General features: G+C 27.2%; 1 protein-coding gene across 5 annotated transcripts in view; it reads left to right on the plus strand.

Annotated features, from left to right (window-relative positions):
* LOC129961870 (tyrosine-protein phosphatase 69D-like) overlaps positions 1-22,206 on the plus strand; it is a 666,258-nt gene that overhangs the window by 114,531 nt on the left and 529,521 nt on the right. The window contains exon 1 of one of the 5 annotated variants that reach the window (XM_056075484.1): positions 14,919-14,935. The exons of the other annotated variants lie outside the window; for them this stretch is intronic. The gene's annotated coding sequence lies outside the window, so the exon portion shown is untranslated. Of the gene's footprint in view, positions 1-14,918; positions 14,936-22,206 lie in introns of those variants that run through there. 5 annotated transcript variants of the gene reach the window in all.

Consider the following 22,206-nt stretch of genomic DNA (forward strand, 5'->3'; position numbering starts at 1 on the left):
TTATTCATCATCAAGTGTTGATCATCTAAGAAATCTTGGGAAGTCTGTCATTTTTTAATAAGTATCAAAAGTAATAAAGAGTAAGACTATTTATTATTCTTTATACTTAACTCTCACCATTTATGAGCAATTACGACTTCCTAGCGATACTGTATGACATACATTGTATATTTATCATCAAGTGTTGATAATGGAAGGAATCGTGGGAGGTCTATAATTTAACAACAAGCGTCGAAAGTAATAAAGTATAAAACTATTTATTATTCTTTATACTTATTTCTCACTATTTATGAGCAGTTATAACTTCCTACCGATACAATCTGCTATCTTTGTATATTCATCCTCAAGTGTTGATCATCTAAGGAATAGTGGGAAGTCCCTCATTTGTCAACAAGCGTTGAAAGTAACAAGTGATAAGATTATTTATTTATTATTCTTTATTCTTATCTCTCACCATTTATGGACAGTTATGAACAAGTTTTAAATGTCTTCTTTCGATATATATAGACGTTCTCTATCTAAATTAATATTTAAATCGAAATGTTCACTTTGGTTTATTTTGAATATTGTTATTAATTTGTAGCGTGTGAGCATTTATAAAGCGAGACTTGTTTAGAAGCAACAATTTATTTACACAGTCAAAACATGGATTAAATTTTACATCGGTGGTCAAGGATATTCACTAGAGTCTCTCTCATTTATAATAACCGAATTGCTTATAAATAGCATATTCCCTTTCCACTGCCTACAAAATGCGTCTGGGATACAATATTTACGATCAGAACGTGTAAATTGAAAAGCCAGGTGCTGTTGAGCTAAAGTTGTTAAGGTAGGCTCCACTAAAGAGAGCAACATCTGGTTTACTGATTGAGATAATTCTAAATCATCATCCCTGTTTAGCAAGAACACAGATTTTCATCTATTAATAGGTACTGATACTGTTGTGATCAAATTGTGCAGTTTTTATTTTGTAAGAATCGATATAGACTATCGTAATGTGGCTATAGCGACCTGCATAGCATGTATCTGAGATGAAAAAGATATTTTGATTTAAGCATTTCTGGAATAATAATCTCTCCCTCACAAGAAATTCTCTCGTTCATAATAGTGGATCTACTTATCTGTTTGAAATATTATATTATATTAATTGTTTCAATCAATGAATAGTAAAAATAATCTGTGTTAATGTAATAAACCTATGACTTGAACAAATTCGCTTATGAAATGTCATAAAATCGCCATTTAAATGAATACAGAATACACTTTTTTTTCTTTTTCCAATAAAATTAATAGCTTAAATTTTCATCTCGATATTTGATTATCATTTCAGTTTGCCAATGTATCAGTTTTACTACTAAAATCTATTCTGTTTTATAAACTATTACTATTTCAATTCCCAAACTTTTGATATCAAAGCATTATCCAAAATAATTTATTCCAACAAGACATTATCCAAAATAATTTATTCCAACAAGACATTATCCAAACTAACTTACTCCAATAAGTCACACAATCATGTTATCCCTTTTGGTATCATTTAACTAAAGGGCAATTTCAATTCACATTATCCAATCTATCATACTATGTTCTTCTATGCTACATTTATGATTACCACTACTTTTAAATCCAATATTCATTAAAAGAATAAATGTAATTATTCATTTGCTAGACAGATACTTCTAATTTTCAATAATCTAAAGTGTTTGGATTTGTGTAAATATAACCCGCATATTTCTGTAAATATTTGTGGTCTTAAATCAAAAAGGGTATTATGTTGGCTTCTGATGAGACCTTGTAGGAAACATATTAGGTAAAATGATTGCTGAAATTCTTACTATACCGAAGCCAGGTAAATTATTGAAGATTCCAGTAATTTTATTCGATGTTGTTGTTCTAATAAATTGAAATTATATAAATAATCTAAGAAAATAAAAGCCAAAGTCAAATAAGGGCAGCAATGCATTTGTTAGTGCTTCACTTTCCTTTACCAACAAACGTGCTAATTGGTCATTTTATTTATACTGATTATTTTATAGATTTATTAATTTATATACCGAAGGTTTATTTTGACCCTCTCATTCTGAAGATCCAAGTGCATTGGGCACCTGTTGCGGTTTTGTTGAATGGACATATGGGGCGTTTCGGTATTGATAGAGTTAAGCATACTATTATATGCAGCATTATAAAAAGGAAGAAACAAATGAATTCTCATATACGAATTATTTCTCATAATTAATAAGGGATTCTTAATAGAGACGATTAATTATTATTGTTTTAATAACCCTATATACAGAAATGAAAAAAATGGAGAACCTTCACTGAATTTAATTCTTTAAAAAAACTAGAGTATACCAAAAATTTCCCTGATATTCACATCTTTACCTTCAAAAGTATGTTAGTTATTTAGCTCCTAACATTGACAAAATTTTAAAAAATGGCTGATAATTGATCGGTTTTCAGTAAATAAGGCACTGGAAAATTATCGTGATACCCACGTCTTTAACTTCTGAATTATATTTCTGCTAAATTCAGTTGCCTTAATATGTTTCTTAAAGCGCCAACCAACACGCATTCACATTTTCCTCTGTGATTTTAAGATGAATGATGAATTTATTCCAAACATGCGATTTATCTCAAAGAAGTCCAAAAATGAATTTTCAGACTAAAATGAACAATTTCATCACTTATAACAAATGATTAACTAAGATTATAAAAAAAATCTCGTTACTTTATCTTTTAGATAATCATCTCAGATTTAGATGTACTTACCTTAAAGCTTAAAAAGATTTTATTTAAAAAAAAAATGTACTTGTCTTACAAGGGGAAGCACTGGTTAATGACTGTCTCCATCACTTTATCGGTGCGAATGTTAATTTATGTTCTTTCAAGTCTGATATTCAACTTTCCATGAATGTTGGTTTTCATTCATGTTTCAGTATATCAACAAATAATCATATAAAAAAACTGATTTGGTTGCATCATTTGTTCAACTTGGATCAACACAATTAGCTGATATGGTTACGAACCTAAGCAAGTAGTTTCCCAAGAACTCGTTCATACTCCACAATTGGTTAATATTCATATATGACAGGTATATAATCCCGTACTCATCTGATATTTATCCTAACAAAGTGTTAAATTAATCTACAATCTTTCTATGGATTTAAATGCTGAATCCAACGTGTCTAGCATAAATTTGCTGTTTGCTTTATAGCATTACTATTTTTCTTAAAATATGACGAAGAATAATTTCGTTTATCTGCATAAAATCCAAATGTTTTCATTATATGAATCATAATTTAATTTAGTCAATTGTAAAGTATAAAAAAAATTATCAAATGACCATGCAGCATTTGCATTCACTTTAAAACCATTTTTTTATAAATAATAATTTATTGTGTGTTGAAATTTTCTTATGCATTCTTAATAACAATATTATTAACTTTTATCAGAATTTTTTCTTGATCATTTTATATATATTCTGTTAGACAATCAAAACTGTTTCGTCAAAACTAAATTTCAGTAAAGTTTTGATAAAAATTCGATTATCGAGAATATTTTATTCATGAAGTCTTAGCACTTCAAAATGCATTAAATAAAGCAAGAAAAATTATTAATTTTTTTAAATTTCAAATTTAAAATATGCAGCATTTATAATATACTGAGTTTAGAAATCCCAAATAGTAAATAGTTTTAAAATTTGTCAAATGAGTGGAAAACAGTAGAAGTACAAGATTGATTACTTTTCCACTAAACAAAATAGAACGAAGTTACATGCAATCAATTGAAGAAACTGCAAGAAAGAAAGTTCAAAAATTAATTATTGGCTCGGAAAATCCAATATCATCTGCGGTTTTCTCAGAAAACCTTGCAAATCGTAATAAAAATGAAGAGTTTTGATAAGTTCTAATGACATTGCTGAAGGTTAGAGAAAAAAAAGTTGAAATGAAATAAAGTAAATTGAATTACATAAATTGGGGAATTTTAATACTTATCCTGAAGAGATGACATTGCCAAAAGATAACCGTACATTGTATGTACAATTGTAGCACAGTGCTCGTTTTCTTATTCCTGATTATGCAACAATCCTACTTTTTCCTATCCTAGTCCTGTGTTATCCTATATATTATCAACAGCGTGTCAATAATCTGATATTAAAAATTCACTGGAAGAAAGTAAATTTTTCGGTGAAATTATTTATCTTAAGATTGCTCAAAAATAATTGATTTTGTATATTAAAATGCTTAAAACTTGGGCTTTTGATCCAGGCTCTTGTAAAATACGGCTTTTTCTTTATCACATCATCGAAAGTCTATGTAATTCAGTTGATTTTTTACTTAAAGGAAGCAAGTTAATATTGAGCGTCTATAACTTGTATAATTGAAAAATTCTTCGAAATGCATTTTAGTTGTCTGCAGATGTCTTATTGCCTATAAGTTAAATATATACATTATTACACAAATAACAAATTTATAAACTTATAAATTAAAAAAAAAACTTATTTTATAAATTAAAATAGCTTATGTAGACTAAATTTTAGCTGATTAATCAGCGATATTTTCTAATTATTTTTAATGAAAAAGCACTAAACGCCATTTTAAGAATGAATAGCAAATACCCAGTGAAGTTTGGTTTGTTCAAGATTTTTAATTTGCTTACGTATATAATATTTTAATTTATTAAAAAATGGTGTAAACATTACAAGAATCATGCTTTATTACTAAAAAATGTCTTTCATGGTCTTCAATGCTAGTTTTGTCATGAAACCATATTCATCAAAAACAATAAGAAGAAAATAATCACATTTCAATTATTTTTCTATTACAAAAAAAGCCTTAACAAAAACAAAAAAAAAAACTGTTTCTTTTAAACGTTTAAAAGAACCTTAAGCCACTCTGCTGTTGTCGAACACCTACAAAAAAAATCAAGATTAAAATTTTTAAATACGATAAATAAATTATTCGCCAATCTTCTTACAAAAGAATAAATTTTCTTAAAAGATCAGATTTCTCTATTATATTTTAAAATATTTGTTATCTTTCTTTAGAAATATCTAAAATTTTACAAATGAATGTATTACTAAAACTATAAGCAATATCAAAAATAATAATAATACCTATTTATAGATTAAATTAAATAAAATTTGTTGAACGCATGTCTAATAATGTTTATATCTTTAAATTTTAAAAGTTAAAAGATTGTGGAATAAAATAAAAATTATAATTCATTTCTATTCATTTTTGTTTGCATTAGTATTTCTGTAAAACTTTTTTTTTGGCATTTAGTGTTTCTGTAGAAAAATTATTGTACTTCAGTTTATAATAAACCGTTTCTTATGAACTTATCAGATAGAGAATCATTGAAAAATCTTTTCAAATTCCTTTCCCTACTTCAAAAAAAAAAAAAAAATTCTTAAATTCAAAATAAACAATATTAAAAAGTATGAAATTAAATACTTTTGTGTTTTAACAGCATTAAAGAAAAGCATTTAAGTGTGCATTCACTTAAAGGGAAATCTTTATCTATACTTATAATAAAGTTCAGTGTGTGTGTGTGTGTGTGTGTGTTGGCGCTCTACAGGCCAGACCGTTTGACCTACAGCTACCAAATTTGGTACATGTATACCTTGGAGGTCAGGAATGTGCACTCGGGGTCCCATTTTTGAATTTTTAAGTAGAATTTTAATTATTAATTAAAAACTAACTTTCTCACCAAAATTTGTTTTAAAATATTTTGATGAAGAAGCTATTAAAGTAGGAATTGCATAAAATATTTAATTATTAAAATTTTAACGAACATTAAGATTGGCGAACCGGCTGGTCACCAAAGGCAGCTAGTAGAATATAAATCCGTGATTGAGGTGTTTAGTTTCTTGCATTATATTCGGTTGTTTTTTAAATCAACTTTTTTCAATCAACATTTTGCTATAAAGCCTGAAAACGACATAGTATCCTAAAATTCATCAAAATATCGGCATTTTTATTCACTCATATGTTAGTTTGATTCTTTCTAAATATATTTGATTCATAATTCCGGAGCTGCATATATACTTCTTTAATAAATTATTAAAAAAAATTTTGCAAGCAGGAGAATAAATAATGTTGTCACACCTATTTATTCACGCCCTCTATTAGAAATTAACCAGATAAATATTTAATTTCTAGACGCAACTATTATTGAAATCTTTTATATTATTAATTTAAAAAATTTAAGGATGGAACTCTTCTCTGTTTTACTTTATTTTTAGGTATGAAATATTTTTCTTTAATAAAATACTAATTTAAATCTTTCATTTTTATAATGTTTTATACGTATTTAATATAAATCTTTTAAATTAAAGGAAATAAAAGCTTAAATAGTTTTGTGTAAGTTTGAATTTATGTTTGTAGCAAAACTGTGCATATTATCAGTTCTGTAGTGTATATTTTTTTTTATAATTGTTAACATTAAGATTTTGGAAATTTTATCACTTTTTCTTTTTTTCTTTTATATATTCATTATGGAATTATAACAGTATATTTCTCTTATTTGTTACAATTTTTTATGATAAAAAGTTTAAAATAAGCTCATCAACTTTTTATAAATTTATTAACTATTATATTGATTTCATATAATGCTATTGGGAAGATGAAAAATTTTAATGATTTTCCAGTTGGTTGTATTTTTGTTCATATACTGTTTTTTCTAAACCTAAGGTCTTTTCAAAAATTGGAATAGGAGTTGTGAAATGTTTTGTGAATTTTTAGAAATAGATATTTTGTGGGAATGTTTACTGCATTTGCTCTTGTCGTGTAGTAATTTCAAGAAGTTATTAAAACTGTAATTACTAAAAATTTAAGAATTTTTTTCTGCGTCTAATAATTAAAAAAAACTATAAAAAATTAATATCATCAGCTGAAAAAAAATCTATACCCACAGTTTTGTTGTGCATTATAAGATATTTGTAAAAGATAATAGGTATTTTTTGAAAAGTTTTACAACAATTTTATTAAAGTGTTATTTTGCAATAAATACAAAAATTATTTGCCCATAGTTATAGAATATTAGCTATCATATAATGTAATTATAATCTAATTTCGAATATTAAAAGAAATGATTTAAATGTTATCTGTCACTTTATGATGATATATATGAAAACGTTTATTGTGCTTTGGTATTGCTGTTTCATTAAGCATGATAAATTGATATTATTTTATCATTTCTTGAGAACCTTTTATTCGCTGTTTATATAAATAATTACTAATGGAAGAAAACAAATTGGTGTAATTGTTTTCCATATAATATGTTTTTAAGAAATTTTAGAAATTTCCTTCGATATAAATAGATCCAGCAACATAAAACTAAAACTCCCAATTACCTTAGTATTAAAAATAAAACTTAAAAAGTCATGATTGCAAATGATCCTAAGTAAACTTAAAATATCAAATGATAAAAAAATATATTAGAAATAATCAAAATTTATTTAACAGTCTTATTTTAATTTTATTATTTTATTTCGTTATTTCAAAAAAAAAATCAACAGAAATATTTTTTGTCTGCTAAAAAAAATTGCATTTCACTCTATATAGTTATTTTTAAATTTTTTTCACTAAAAATATATGGTAAATTTTCCATTAATATATTGTAATTCCAATAGTTTTAGTTATTTTTTTTTAAATTATCTTTGCTTCAAAATATTATTTAAAATTAACTATAGATGAAGTAATTTATTGAAAACAATCTATATGCAGGAATGCGAAAAAAAAATCTTTCAATCATTTTCTTTTCATATTATTTCTTTTCTCTTCGTATCCGTTCGAAATAATCATTTTGTAATCATTCATCTGAAAACAATTTATTATTTCCACTTTTATTCATCGTTTGTTTACTATTTATTTTGTTGCGAAATGAAGATAATTGATCAGTCTATTATTTCTATTCAGACCATTGTATCTGCTCAAATGATAATGAATTGACCAAATCACCTTTGGTTTACAACTATAGTCAATAACGTGATAAATGATCACTTAATAGTAATGCGAGAATCAATATTCCGATAGATTTAACTCATCTCAGATCATAATTATGCTAATCTGCATCTTCATCAACAGCTCTGGCAACACAGTTGCCAATAATAGGTGGATGAGGATGGTACTGGAAGGCATAAGGTTAAAAAGGGTCAGCTAGCAGATGGAGATGCTATGAAATTATTTATGCATATAAAATACTCTTCATTTGAGCATTTATTAATAATTCATATTCAAAACGTTTATTTAATCTTTTCAGAACTGATTGCAGATGGTGTTTGCCTTTTTCTTAATGGCTAATGTAACATTTGTATTTTTAACGAGTTTCATTTTCTCATTTAGCTATTTTTTTTAAATTAGTAATAATTCTATATTTGGTTTTATGTTCTTCTTATTTTAAATTATCACTGGCGTAATGAATAATAGTCCTAGGTAATTAAAAAAGTCATCAAGTTCTATTTTCCAAGGATTTGAAAAGATGAAAATCATTTCCTGTTAAGAAAAAAATATTTCATTTGTTCTTTAACTCTGCCTAATAATAAAATAAAGAGCTAATTAATTCCAGTAAAAAGAAAAAGATATTAGTTTGTTTAAGACAAAAAAATTCCTTACAGTAAAACTTGATTAAATATTTTTTGAATTAATTAGAATTCAATAAAATTTACACAGCGATTATTAATTAAAAATTTAATTTTTTGAAAATATACAGTTGAAATAATTAAAAAAATACAATAATTGAAATATAATTTTTTTTTTGAATTTTAATTTAATGTAAAAATATTGATAAGGTATAATATTTCTGTAAGTTAATAGTATCAAGATTTTGCTTACTTTTTAGTTCCTTAAAATGTATTAAAAATTATTTGAATATCATGTTATATCAAAGACATATTTTACCTATCAAAATGTATGTGCTTAATTTAGTAACTCTAGATCTAACGGATATCCTGCAGAACGCTAGCAAAGGTCCAGATACTCTCCTTTTTTTATTATAGATAGTAAAAAAAAATGCAATTTATTAGTAATTTGAATATTTTTCAAGAAATCTAACACAAGGAATGTTGAAAAAGATAACTATACATTTACGATGAATATATTAACTTTTTAAAAATTCACAACGTAGTTAACTTTAATTTATAGAAAGTAGAAAAAATGTAAACCTCGGTTTTTTTTCCACTTAAAGGTTTTTACAAATTCTATTTTGTGTAAGCATTTTAATTTTCCTACTTACTACTACTTTGAGAATGGTATATTTACCTTTTAAGTATTTTAATTTCCAATTTTGTTCTATCGATTCATATATAATAATTATATATATAATGTGCGTGCAAAGGGAAATAAAAAAAGGGAAAAGAATATTCGAGCCTAGGAGAGACGGAAAGGGAACTTAGATGACTTTTGCTATTTACTTGAAATATGGATTAATTACTTTTTTTGTTCTCTAAAAATTCACTATTTCTAAAAGAATGCATTATTTCAAAATTCAATAAATTTTTTTAACTGCTAAACATGTAGCTAAACTGAACTCCTAAAAGCTAAGCCTTTATAAGGTAAAAACATATTTCAGTTTATTTTTATCATATATTAAAAGTCCTTATTGAAAATAAATTTATTTTAGTTCCTGAATGTCGTTATTAGGCAAATCAAAAGTATAAATTTGTTAAAAATATTTCTGTTCTGGATTGGCAACTTGATAATTCATATGACATTTTATTATTATTCAATCAATACCTTATGTGAAATCTGCTTAGAAACTTAATAATGTTATGATAATAAAAATATCGATATTATCATTATGAAACAAAATGCATCAATATTTATAACATTTCCATCAAAGTAATCTTATCCAACCACAATTCACACTTTTACACTTCATTCTACAACTATACTTCTATCTAAATTCTTCAAGTCGTCAAAAGATTCTAAGAAGTTGATTTTGTAAAATCCTTTTGGGATTCGCTTCTGATGTATTTTTATTGCAACAATAGATTCAAAAATGGTGACAAAAAAGAAGCACAAAGAGGAATAAAAAATATCACGTGGTACAATTTTTGGTATATTTGTTGACTGACATTCTTGAAATGTTTAGTCAAAAATTCGTGGTTAATAATATAATGTTTAGAGGTGCGTTATTGTGATAAAACACTTGTTCAATATCTAACCTTAATTCAGTTCGCTTACACTAAAGAAACTTGTTTATTACTACTTCTATCATTAAATGGAAATTATATAGTACAAAATATCTGATCCAACATGTTGATGACATTGGTGATTTGCTAGAGCGAGATTCTTTATGATTATTTTCTTTATCTTCGTAAACATTTTATGCCGCTTACATACTTTTATTTTTGTTAAATAGTCGTTTTTAAAGGCCTTTTGCACCATTCCAAATATTTTTGTATCAAAAGGCGCATTTAGGAATCAAAATTTCAAGCACATTCTTTGCTCAATTACATTCATTATTTCATAAAATCGAAACAATTTAAAGTTCTTTTCTTATTAAAAGCAACATTAGTTGCAGACGATCATTTAAAATCATCTATGGATTATTGCCAAATGTTTTTATAAATCGTTGAAAAATATAATAAAACTTTGAAAAGGATTTCTAGAATGTTCATATATATTAAATAAAGCATTCCTGATAAATTTGATATTAATAGCATATCTAATGTCCTTTAAACAATAATAATAGATTCTTTTAGACTTTAGTACAAAAATATATAAACATCCACTCGAGCAGATATACAAAAATCACTTGATATTAATCACTTTATTCAACCCAACCACCAATCTTTCAATAACCCTTAATCAAAGTTTCAGGAGATGGGAAACTTAAAGTCCGTACCCTCATGTCATATTTTGCCCGACACGACTTGTATCCCTTTTCTGGGGCATGGCACTACCTTCCCACGTCTTCTAATCTATCACTTCACCTTTCGGGGCATTACATCAAAATATCTCGTTAAACTTTACACTCTTCTTGGTAAGTGCCTTGATATTATTATAGTTCGAGGAGAGGCTCCGTTTTAATCCATCATTATGACATTTTAGTCAATCCATACTGCCATTACAATCTGCGTGATGAGGCCCGACGCCTCGCATTATCCCGCCGCGCTGTGCATCTTAAAATTTATCTTCACCCGGATAATACGTCCAATTAAATAAATCCTGCTCCGATTTTCAGATATGAAAGTGCCCCTGCGTGCCACTGAAATTTTAATGTAGTTCCGCTTTCACTTGCGAGAAGATATTAAGGCTTTATGTGTAAATATCAGAAACATGGCGGAAATTACAAATTAGACAATTAAACTTCGAAACTAAAATATATATTAGATTTCATACTTTTTATAATTTTTTTAATTACACTACTGCTAAGTTTCGATTTCAAAAAGGCGCATGTGCTGTTGTAAAGAAAATATTTTATTCAATATATTTTAGTTTATTCAAAATTTGCAATTATTTTAATTTGCAACATAACTGCCAAATTAACCGCGACAAACTAGGATGGAATAACCTGGTTGGTAGGGCGTTAGATTCGTCCCCCTTGGGTTGTGAGTTCGAACCTGCCGGCCGAAGACTCTCAGTGTACATGGTGACTAGTGCACGTATAAATCTGTCGTAACCAAAAGCAATCTGAGGCTAGACAATACCACTGGGGATACTGGATCCTAGGTGACAGTTCTCTCATTCAGTCTAAATTACGATTTGTGAATGAAATGTATGAATGAAGTCCGCCCTGTGAAAAGGACTCTGAGGCGTGAGTAGCTAAGATGCACACTTTGGCCTAGATGGCGCTATTGAAACAAGATACGCTAAAACTCGGCTTAAATTGCTGACTTCTTTAGAGAGTTTGTCTATGACAAGGGCCATAAGCAACAACACAACTGCCACAAACTACTGGAACGCTGTTTCCTGGCTTTGGCGGATATAGAAAGCATTTTTTCATATTCTGACTTCTTCAACATATTGACCGTAAGTCATGGATAGAAAGTCTGGCATTCTAAGACGCTTTGAGTTTCCTATAAAGACAACAAAGAAGGTTTAAGCACGATTATGATGTGTAAAGATAACGTTTTGAAAAAGAAGCCAACTCGAAATGCATGTTTTAGAGACATTGCCGCAATGTTTACAAAAGAATTCCATTGCGCTGTTTTTCGGACTTATTTATAGTTTTCTATAGTTTGTTAAGCTCAAAATTGAACCAAATTCGAGCGGATTGCATTTAGTTCAATTTTGCATTTCAAATAATAGCATTTAATAACAGACTTCAGAATTTTTTAAATAATAGGCAACTTCTAATTTATAAATTCTGTAAAATTTTAAGTGTCTTGTCTCTGAATTTAATAAAATTCTTTGGTTTGTATAAACAGTGTTCTCTTTATTACTTTGCCCGTTTGCAAAGAGAAAGGAAACCAACAAGGTAATCGTCCTCGAGATTTAGATGAATCCTAAAATACATTTTGGAATTCGTCTGTCCGTCGCTCTGTCTGTCTGTGAACATGATAAATTAAAACACTTTACTTTAAGCTAGACAAATAAAATGTATTAAGTGATCTTTGTGCCAAATCAGTAGATATTTATTAAAATTTAATTAAAAACATCAATAAAAAAATTGTCTGTTTGTCTGAGTACTAATGAATGCATCAACCATGAAACGCTGAAAAAACTCCAGAGTGAGTGGTTTTCCTAATATTTTCTTGCATATTCTGTAATAAAGAAATGGCATACAATATTTACAGAATATTAATATTTAGCATAAATATTAACTGAATCTATTTTGTGATTATTGATTTATTGAATTTTTACTGAATCTATCATGTGATCATGTTTTTGGCATAATCCCTGTATGGGTTAAAAGCATCCAAAAATAGAATTTGAGTTTTAGAGGCATTTTTTTTTCTTTCGATTGAAACAAATCTTTGACACAAAACTACACATAAAGTCGAAAATCTTATGCCAAATGTGGTTTATATATGTAAGTCATTGCGTTTACATGTTTCAAAAAGTACAGACAGACAGACAGATTGTCAACTTCTTCTTGGATTTGGCTCAAAATTTCGCGGTTGTCTATATTAAAGATGTTAAATTTAAGTATCGAATTATACCTATTTAGCTCTCTTCGTTTAGTATTTCTCAAGATTACTTATGCTCTATCAACCGGACAGACATACTTCTTCCGAAAGGATTTTGTTCAAAATTTGATGGAAATCCATAAATTTAGTTTTAAGCCAGTTTACCAAATTTCATTTGTCTAGTCCAACTCTTTTATAATTATCTTTGTCAAGACAAATAGGTGCACATTTTCCAAAAAATGCGTTTTTTGAACTTAAGGAGATTTGAAACGAGTCCATTGTGAAAATCGAATATGGTTTCTTTACACTTCGCATACGAAAAAGTAAAAAAAAAAAAAAAAAAAAAAAAACTTGATATATAATTTGGTGTATATTTTTAGCATCGAAATGTCCCTCAACGATTATATTGATGTGTGCGTTCATACGTACGTTAAAAGCGATAATTCATAAATTTAACAAATAAAAAAAAATTGACCTATTGTTGTTACTAAAGTTGTAGTTTTGCTATGAATTTATTTTTTAATCGTTTGAACAAAAGTATCAAAAATTCATTTCGATTTTCATTATCATATGAATCACAAAAGGCTCATATGTGGAATTCTGAAAATGAAAATATGAGCGCTTGTGTCCAAAATCTGCAGTTTTTAAAATTATGCTAGTTGTAGTATTTTTATTATAGAGTTAGGGATAGTTAGTTAGGAACTTATAGTTATTCTTATTCAGTTAGACCTCCTCCTCGTTGGACCTCCTCCTCGTTGGTCATTGAAAAATGTTTTTTGCTTTTTAAATGTAGCCTTTAAATTGCAAACATTTCGAAAATGAAGAGTTTGGAATTTTTTATAATATTTTTATTATTTTTTTCTACAAGCAAATAGTTTGTTGCATATTTGAATGTTTTAGGAAACACAATATTTTAAATTGCAACAAAAATAATATTCCATATCGTTATATATTAATGAGAAATCTTGATCGTTCTCATAAATACTTAGGAAATCAAAAGTATTTTTGAAATACCATTTTAGTACGAATTTGTCTTTATTTCATCGCTTTAATTATGATTCTGTTCTTATTGCTATATTAATAATAAAACATGCATTTTAATTACTATAATGGAGCCATTATGTATGTATATTCTTCCCTTCTAGGCATTGAAAGGGAAACAATAACGGGATATTTTTTGCGTCTTATAAACTTTCATGTTAATTATTTACTATAAATTATAAGAATGCTCAAATAATAATATTCGAAACAAAAAAATTTTCAAAGAAGCAAATCTTTCCCATCCATTTGAATGCAGATATTATTGAATTTTTAACTGATTAAATTGTAAAGATATTAATGAAGTAGAGGCAATAATTTCTCTAAAACTAATTAGCTGAACAAGTTTATTAGGAATTTATTTCAAAAATTCTTTTCTTACTTTTATGAACCATAAAACTGCTGACAATATGTTTTGCAAACAAATTTCTACTAAAATTATAGGGTCTTAAAAGTTTCAAAATTCCCATTCTTTAAAAAATTAACGAGTTGTATAATTACCGATATTTGAATTATAAGTTTACAGTGAGTTCGCAGATAATTTGTGCCATCATTAGAAAAACTGAAACAAAATATACTTCACTTCTTAATTTGCGCTTGGTAGGCATTCTTAACGCACTTTAATTAGAAAATTTATGTTTCTAATTATACTAATATTTAAGTTATAATATTTAATAATTTGTTTTTAATGTTTAATAATTGTTTTCTCTTTTTATTTCAGGTAAGTTCATTAAATGTTTATTAATTCTTCAACAAACACGAATTTGCTGATATTATATATTTCTTAAAGAGTCCATCAAGAATGAAACTTCTTAGAAGGTAAGAGAAAGTTTTCAAAAACTTACCTTTGTAGGTTGAGGACAAGTCATGCATTTCAATTATTTCGGAGAAATGTGTATTTCTAATAGGAACAATAATTCAATTTTGATTTCCAAACATCTATTGCTAAAAAATTCTTATTGGGAAACATTTTAAAGAAAAAAAATCACACCAATTCCCTTTTTTTCTTTTTTTTTAATTTGCCAATGTAACAAACATTAATAATCAAAACCTACAAGAATAATACAATCAAATACAGGTAAAATTATCAAAAAGAAGAAAGTAGAGAAATGTCTCAGTATTCCCATCTGAACAGATTTGAGTAACATTCTAATGATATAAAAATCTTCAATATCCATATTTATATTTTCATTCATTCCGTTTTTTCAAACAGACTTTATATTGAGATGTAAATTTCTTTTATTTCGAAGAATTTTAGATGACCTTAAACTCAACTCAAGTCTGTGATTCGAAATATAACTACTCTCTTACTGTTTACATATCAGCAATTTCAGTTAGTTGATTTTTTTTAAAGAAACTTTCTTTATTCTTATTTGCAAAGAAATGGAAATTATAATTAATAGTTTTATTTACTGACAAAAAAGATTTTATAATTTTTAAGTGAATAAATATTTTTGAAAGTCAAAATAAATGGAGAATAATAGACATTACAAAATATATCATGCTTGAAATTGAAATCACATAAAATTTCTTCATTTGACGTCAGAGTGTATTAATCTAAACAAAGAAAATATGTTGTTTAATGAGATCTGTGTTTTTCAAAGGCTGGGACATTCATTTGTTTCATTCCAAAACAAGTCGATAATTAGAAATATAATCTGATTTACTTGTAAAGTAATTAAATCCTGGAGCGCAAGAAGTGCTTAAAGTCATCCCATCAACATTAGTGTAGCTGCGGTTGCAATTAAACTTGCATTATTTGCTACAATATTTATATTTTTGAGATGGTAGTTTTTGCGCATATTATTCTGTTGACCACTTTCGAAAATTCCTAATTTTCCAGCATTGAAATGGATAAATTTAATTATCGAAAATGATTCGATTCTCGTTTATCAACTATAGTCAAAATATCTATTCTAACATTCTGGTTTACAGGGTCAATATTGAAGCATTGCAAAAATATTTAATTTAAAATTAGGGATATTTAGCAAGCATTTTGGAACCAAATAAAGACATTTAGAAATAAGACAGTGTTTAATTTTGACAAAAATACTATATAAAAATAAAATAACATTTGAGGAAGTTCAGAGGTCGGATGAGGAATTTTCTAAAAGAAAATTTTGTCATTTAACTCCGAATATCTCACTATATATTCGAAATTTAAGAAATTATTTAATATTATATTTCTGAAATTTTTAGAAACAGATTCTTTATTGTCTTTTCATCTTTCTAAAGACGCAAGAAAGTTGTTACATTTCAAAACACGAATACAATTAAAAGCGTCATAAATATTTGGATGTGTTATTTTTTATGCACTGAAAAGTTAAAGTATTAATTGCATCTAATAATTAATACTGTAGAGGTAAAATCAATTGAATGTGCATGGCAATTTTTTAAAATACTTATATTTAACTTGAATTATTTCGTGTTTGTAAAGATGCAGCTTCAAAATCAAATTTTTATTTACTTCTTAGAATGAAGAGTTTTGTATATTTGTAATGATAACAAATTCAATATTTTCAGAACTTATCTATCGGTTATTCGACTATTTTAATTAAAAATGTATTCGTACAAGTGACACCTCATATTATTTTTGTGTGAACTTGATTTTAAATTTCATTCTATTTACAATAATCTAGTATAAAATAAAGACTTTATGTAACAGAAATAAAGATATTATCTTATTTGGCAGGCTAATATAAATATATTTTAAAATTCTTTATTGTGGAATTTTTTCCTTTAGTCATTATTTAATTGAAGAAAATGTATCAAATTGTTATTGTATTAAATCCATTTGAATTAATTTTTATTGTATGCTCAAATTAATAAGGCAATTAAACTTTCTACACATGTTTTTAGTGAATTATAATTCTAAATGTTAAAATTCCATACCTGAGAAAAATTTAACAAGAAAACAATTCGACTGATAAAAAAAACAATGATTTATTCAATTTTCTTAACCAGAAAACAGCATTTCCTTCTAAAGTCAAATAAAAATAAAACAAAAAAACAAGCATAAGCTCTTTATCCAATATATTATTTTTTCACGAAATCACCAAAAGAAACACTTTGCCTTTTGGAATATTATTGAGTTACTGTTGAAATTTATTTTGCGTTGCTCTCGCGTTTGCATCAATGGTTCGATCAGAAACAAAAACTACTACAGCCACCACCAGCAAATCCAGAAACAAGCTTTCGGTTTGCAGAATAACTTCGACATATGCGTGGACCTTAATAAAAGCACTTTCTCCGACCAAACCCAAGGCCAATAATCTCGTTTGCAAGGAAGAGCTTGTAGCTTAATGAAATTACTGGAAGACATCCAATTAGACCATTCGCTTCCCAGATTAACTGACACAAAACGAACCTCTCTTTTGTTTGCTCGACTGTCCTTTTGAAAACAGATAGTCCGCGGAAAATTTATATCGGGAAATTCAACTTTCTCTCCCATTTTGTTCAAACTCATTTACGTCAGCAGGAGTTCTGGGCAAAGTAAGAAATGTGCCCGTGCTTACGTCGTAGATTAAAGACAAAGGAAAAGCTTTCAACGGAGAAAACTTTCTGTCCTTCATGAATATGCTCACATTTTATTCCTTTCGTACACATTTCATTCCTAAAAGTGGATTTCTGAAATTGGAATCCTCGGATTTATATAAATTAAAAAATATCAGCTATCTCTGACATAAAATCCCTATAAAACTGTGTCTTAAAATCGAGGATAAAGTATTCTTTGACTTACTATATATAAAAGAAAAAACGCTGAAAGATTAATAAAAAGTGTTGTTTCCACAGAATCTGTAAATGCAGGATTATTATTTTTTATAATGCCAAAAAATGTTTAATTTAAAATGCAGTATCTGAATGTTCACCTATCATATATTCTTTTTTTATTGTTTCATTATAATCTCAATGAAAATAAAAATGTAAAACGACAATGGTCTCGATGGTCTTGTGATAACGTGTCGGTTTCGGAACTAGAGGATTTCAGATTCGAGACCCGATTCCACAAAAGACCCGTCATGTAAGAGGGTCTAGTGCACATTAAATCCGTCGGGGGCCAAACGTCCTCCTGCTGCTGTGTGAGGAAGTTTGGAAAGGGGAATACCAGCTCAGAGGTTGCCCTCGTCATCTGATAGAGGCTCAAATTACGAGATCCTTCCCAAAATTTCCCTAGTATTGCTTTAAAACCAGACTTTAACATAACTGGAAACTGCAACTAAATTTAAGTGATATCTTGGAAAATTACCATTCACTTTGAGGATTCAAATATTTGCCATTAAATTATCAATTAGTTTGTTTGGGAAATTTAGTCTTTGTCACTTTCTATTCATGTTTTCTTCCGGTATGATGTCATGGATGACTATGATTTAAAGCTTTATTCTGAATTAAGTTAATTTTTCAAAAAGGAAAGCTAAAACCCAATGTAAACATTGGATGCTTTCTTCATAAAACCTATCTCATATATCAGCTTTTGCAAGAAAGTTTGAAAGAAGAAATTATTATAATTCATACTGATTAACTCATGATATTCTTTTTGGTTTTAAAAATGTAAGAGTTTAATAATTGCAAACTCCACAAGAGCCAACAACTTTAGCCATCGGCTTAAAAAACTCTGAAAGATTATTGAAGAAAAATGAGTAAGACAGGAGTATAAGTTTAAAAAGAATTTGTAAGATTTTATTGTCCTTTTAGATGCATTCATTTTAACAATTTAGATATCAAATTAAATCAGAATAGAATAAAACTGAACTTCAACTTTAGCATAAGTTATTGTTTGGCGAAGCTTAAATAGACAGATAACACATCAAAAACTTTTTTTGTAAGAATACAGGAGCATTCTTTTTTTCAATATCACGAAAAGTTTGCAAATGAAACTTTTTTTTAATAATATATATTTTAACAGTTATAAATTTAGCTACTGAAGAAAATTAACTTGTTTTTGATCTGAAATAATTCTGAATTATTATTCTTTGTCCATCTTTTTTTACCAGTCCTTTAGTTATTTCATTTTTTTTCATTTAGTTATTTTTGTTGGTCAATTCTTATTTAATTTTTTTTTTAATTTTATCATGCAATGTACGATCTTTTCACTCATAGAGGTTGTAAAAATAAAGTTTAAAAAAATATATGTATGGAAAATTAAAAAAGAATTTATTCTTCGAACTTTCCGTAAAAGATATATATACACCGTTGCTCAGTTTTTATTTTACTATACGATATTCTTACATATAGCACTCAAAAACTATTCTATTTAAAATTGTATATTCTGGAAAAAAATTTATCCATGTAATTTTTCATCAATCTTATATATTTTTGCTGAATTAATATTTAAATTATTTCACTAGCTTAATGATGTACAATCTTCTTATTTATAGTCTTAAAAACTGCATATCTGAAAGAAGAAGAAAAAAAAGTGTATCTTATAACTTTCCATCAGAATCATTTTTCACAAGTAGTTTTCATTTTATATTACTACATTTCCTTTAGTGATAGGATGACTTAAAATTATTTCCTTCGGGTCATTTCAAATTCAGAAATCCACGCCTGCTTCTTATACCTAAAGCAATATAGTATCACACTCTTAGCTCAATGGCGAGAATACGAAACGAAATGGTAATGAGAACAAATGTACGTTTCGAGTGGCATTCCAGAACCAGAAGTGTGGTGTTATTTATTCGAAGAAAATATGCAGAACCAAATAAACTTAGATACACAGCTGGAAATGTCAAGGGCCATTGTAGTTTATTTTAATATTCAACTAAAGAAACTAAACTTACAGATGAAACTTTCTTTCTGAAAGGTATTTGAAAAGTCACAACCGGATTTCTTATTTCATAAATCACTCATGCAAGCATAGTTGATGATAGAGTTAGAAAAATGCACTTACAGTAAATTTTTAAAAAAAGAGTTATTTTATTGTCAAACATGTTCTTGATTTTCCAGCTGAAAGTGAAGATGAAAGAACGAAATAAAAATAACATCGCATGATTCAAAAGTACATCGCGACAAACAAAAATTAAATCATAAGGAGGTAACGATGCTATAAAAGGCACACAGTTACTTCGGAGCGTTTCAATTCTATGACATATGTTTCAATGAAATTTAGAATTTGCTCCGAAAAAATAATGGTCTGATTGGATTATTATTAACCATTCTTAAAGGAACAAATAAATAAATATTGATTTATTTTAGATAAAAATAGAATATCATTGTAATGTGTTCTGTCTTACACCCAATGGTCATTTGTAATTATATCATTATCATAGCTACCTCTTAATATAACTAACTACAAGAGTTTATTGATAATTTTATTAATAACATTATTTAATTTCTAACTTTCTTAAAGAATAAAAAAATGTCAATATACAAATTTCTATAAAATATTCATATTCATTTTTTTATTTAAAATCAGTTGCATCCTTTACATTCATTTTGTAAGGATCAATATTTCAACTTATGTCAAAAAGTATAAATATAGTGTATTAGAAGAGTTTTGTGAATTGGTGAAATATTAATGTGCCCTCATGTAAGGTAAAATTATCGTGAAATTACCAAATTATTTTATAAGATTCGTTTTACAATGTTCATATCATAAGGAGAAATATTTTTAACTTAAACTATTTATTCTGTTTTAGTTTAATATATAAATTACTGAGAAAATTCCATAATTATAATGAGCTCATCATTTATGTAATTTATTGGTTAAAATATTTTATTTCTTTAAAAAAAGAAGCCAGGAACAAAGTAAAATCATTTCACATTTCTACCTAATTAGTATGTACTTTAGTATGTTTGCTACTGCTAACCCTCTAATTCTTAAGGCCATTCCAGTTCAGGTATCTCAAAATACTCGAACGCTCAAGTTTCACTTTTAACCCTTTCTAGGGCCGTGGTAAGTATTCTTCCCACCAAATTTATCAACCTTTATATGAGATTATGTAGGTTGGCATAAGTTCTGACAAATGTTTTTAGAAAGACAGAAACTTAGATGCTTCAGTTCTTTAACTCACACAAAATGATGCGTCTTGATTTGTTACATAATTATTAATTAACCAAATTAATTAATTAATCAAATTAAATTTATCCACTAATCTAAATGAATCCCTTTTCTTATACTAATTTCAAGCCTAAAAATATTTTAACATAATATGACTAGAAAAAAATGGCCCTTTAAAGGGTTAAAGAAAAGCCTACCTCTTCCGTCAAAAATAGCAATGATAACCTATATTCTTAAGAATTTGAATACACTAAGGATATGCCCCCTCTTAGATGATAGCTATTAAGTAAATATTTGTATGCCCCGACACTTTTCAGTATTTTCAGAAAACTTCCCTTTCCCCTAACCATTTCGACGAGCAACTCTTGCAAACAACATACGCACTCCTGATATTCAATAAATCATACTCAACGAATGGGGGAAGAAAATTCCACAATTATATCCAGGCATCCTAAGCGATCACTGTAATTTCATTCAAAGTATATCGGGGGGCCTTTCAGTATTGAAAGAATTAATCTGCAAATTTTTGTTTCTCCAATTTGCTTTCATCCTTATCTCTCTTTATTGTCAATTGGTCATGTCGAAAGTGAAAATGATATAAACATTAATTACTCTTGATAAAATTATCTACTTCAAATAAAATAGTTCTGAGATTTATCTGAACCCTACCAACAGAAACAAAAAAAAAAGAAGAAGAAATAAACTACAAAAAAATAACAATTGTAATTTGCAAAAATACGTTTTAGTTATGGTAAAATTTTTCGAACGACAATTCGATGACATTTATCAAAAAATTCTTAAAATGGACACATCTTATAAAAGGATGATTATAAATGAAGAAAATAAAAAACTAACAATTATTAAATTTATTAAATCAAATACAAGATTTTTTTTTTTGAAAATCTTCAAAAAAAAATTAAATTAAACAGTTTTTTGAATTAATCATTCTTACTTAGCTCGAGCTCGTAAAATACAAAATTTACTTCCATCAAATACATCTCATTGAAAGGGAGGTTTCTGCTTAGTGTGTGAAAGAATTTCTAATGAAAATAGTGGAAGCTATTACTTGGAATTACATCGCAGTGTTTTGCTA

The sequence above is a fragment of the Argiope bruennichi genome, chromosome 2 (assembly GCF_947563725.1).
Source record: "Argiope bruennichi chromosome 2, qqArgBrue1.1, whole genome shotgun sequence".
Lineage (NCBI taxonomy): Eukaryota > Metazoa > Arthropoda > Arachnida > Araneae > Araneidae > Argiope > Argiope bruennichi.